Source organism: Arachis duranensis, chromosome 6, assembly GCF_000817695.3.
Source record: "Arachis duranensis cultivar V14167 chromosome 6, aradu.V14167.gnm2.J7QH, whole genome shotgun sequence".
In the NCBI taxonomy this organism is placed as follows: Eukaryota; Viridiplantae; Streptophyta; class Magnoliopsida; order Fabales; family Fabaceae; genus Arachis; species Arachis duranensis.
Window position 1 is genome coordinate 106,041,129 of NC_029777.3, and position 2,903 is coordinate 106,044,031.

A 2,903-nucleotide genomic window follows, 5' to 3' on the forward strand; every position below is an offset into this window, starting at 1 on the left:
AGGTAGTTTAGGCCAGAAAAATGAAAGTGTCCAAACCGCATATGCCACAACCAGTTATCATCAAGTATCACAGAACTCATGCAAGAGGGATTAACATGTTGAATTTTTAACGGAAACATTCTGTTTGAGGTCATCTTTGCTTTATCTATGAACCTTCCGTTGTTATCAAATACAGTACAATATCCATGATAAGTTATCATCTTATATCCCTTCTAAGATAATTGCCCCATACTCAGTAAATTGTAATCAAGTTCAGGAGCATAGAAAACATCAGAAATATAACTCAGAGAACCATCCTTCAATCTAATTGGTATGTTCCCTTTTCCTTCAATAGGGATCTTTGTACTATTACCAAACTTCAATAATAGTTTAACTGAATCATCTATTGAAGAAAATAACTCCTTTCTACCAGACATATGATTACTGCAAGCATTATCCAAGTACCATATATTTTCATCTTTAGCACATGAATTACTTGTAAAAAATAAAGTCTGAGTACCCGGATTATCATCAGTGTTTTGATGCTGATTTTCTGCAACGTGTGCTTGATTGTTATTCACCATTTTGAATCTACAATCTGCTACTTTGTGTCCATACTTTCCACAATGAAAACAGTTGAAATTGGTTCTTTCTTGATAAAAATTGCCTTGACCTCTTCCTCGGTTGACATGGCTGAAATTTGTTCCACCTCTTCCTTGATTAGGTGGTGTAAAATTGTTGTAACTTCTTTGGTTGTAATTGCCACGACCTCTACCTCTAAAACTTCCTCTGCCTCTACTTTGAAAATTAAAACCACGACCTCGTCCTTCTTGTGTACGGTTTGATTCTGCAACGTTGTTGAAATTCACTCGACTTTTCAGGGCTTCTTCGATTGATTTTTTCGATTTCTCCAGTATTCTACTGATGTGGCTTTCTATGGTTCCTTGCAACTCTGCAATCGTCATGGTGTCCATATCGTGGGACTCTAGTATCGTAGTCACCACATGGTCATACTTCATCGGCATGGTGCGAAGAATTTTCTCCACCACTTTGCTATCGGGCATATCTTCTCTATAGACTCTCATCTTATTGACAAGATCTGTAACACGAGTAAAATATTGCTCAACGGTTTCTGAACTAGACATCTCGTACCTTTCATATTCTCTTCTTAAAGACTGTAGCTTTGCTTTTTGAGCTTTATCTACGCCTTTGTATGACAGCTTCAACGTGTTCCATGCTTCCTTTGCACTTTTGGCATTTGCTATTTTGCCAAACACCGTATAATCTACTCTTTGATGAATTTGAGATAGCGCCAATTGATCTCTCCTTTGTTGGGCAGCATCTGCTCCTTCTTGCAAACCTGGTTCAATGAAATTCCACAGGTTCTGGGCCTTTCATGAATCTTCCTTCAATTTGCATTCATGTAGTTTCCACAATCTTCTAATTTAGGTTGCTTGTTCTCCAATTTCAATTCAATTTGATTTTGAATTTCTTCAATGTTGTAGAATGTTGTAGTTATACTACTCTCTTGAATGTTCTTGGTTATTCTCCAAATTTCTAACATCTTCTAGTAAATTAATGATTATTGTTTTCAATTCAAACTTTGCTTCTTCTTTGACCATTTTGACTTCAAAAATTCTTCATAAAAATTCTAGTCCATGCAAGTTGATTTATAATGAATTAAAAATAATGCTCAATTTAGAAGGTTTATTAGGCGTAACTTTGTGTCTAAACTCTAAACTATACAAAAAGAGTAGCTTAGCTTATTATTGCATTAACTAAATGTGCAAATGATGATAGACAACAAAAAGCAATATGCGAATGATGAGCTGAAAAACAAAATCAACAACGAGAGAATCCTTTAGATTTTAAGTATAGAAGAAAAAAAATGATAGACGATGATAGATTAAGGAAAGTTGTTGTTATTAGGTTTAATTATTTTGTGAATTTTTATAATTTTATTAAATTTGTAATTAATTTTTATATTTTTATTAAATTTTTATTATTTTTAATTTTATAATTAAATTTTGTTAGAGATATAATTATTTATATTATCTCTTTTAGATTTTATTAATTTAAATTTTTGGAATAAATAATTTTATGTTATAGTATTAGAGTTTTTAGTTCTATATTCAAAAGATTTAAGAGAAAAAGAATCTCTATATAAAAATTAAGTAAACTAAAAAAATCTTTGGTGTGAGAAAAATTGTTAAAGATATAAATATTTATGTTGTTTTTTTTATATTTTTTCAAAAAATATGTGGCCAAAAGATTAATTATGTTTTTAATTATAGATACTTTTAATTCACAAAAAGATAATTCGTTAATTCTAATATTTTTTATCCTAATAAAAATTTAATTATAAAATTAAAAGTAGTACAAGTATTTAATTAAAAAATAAAAATTTAATTATAAATTTAATAAAATTATAAAAACTAATAAAGTAATTAAATCTTATTGCTGTTGCTGCTAATGGTTTGGTTTTATTTATTAACTTAAAATATATGGAGATTATGTACTTGATAGAGGAACAATGGAAAACAGAGATGACTGTATTGGCTAATTGTTTTAGATACGGAGAAAGATTAAGTATAATTTATGGTAATGATTAATCGGTGTGTTTTTTTTTTATATAAATTTTAAATTTTATTTTATTTTAAATAATAAATTAAACTTTTAAATTTAAATAATAATAAAATTTGTAGAAAAATTTTAGGGGTCAAATTTTTTAAATTAACAAATCAAACTTTTTTATTTGTGTTGAAATAATTTTTTTTACCATAAAAAAATTAAAGGATTCCATTTATATATTTAAATTTTTTTTAATATTAAAATATAAACCTGAAGATCAAATTTGTATATTTAAAAATTTTAAAATTAAAAAAAATTAATCCTTAAATTTATATGTTAAAAACTTAAAAATC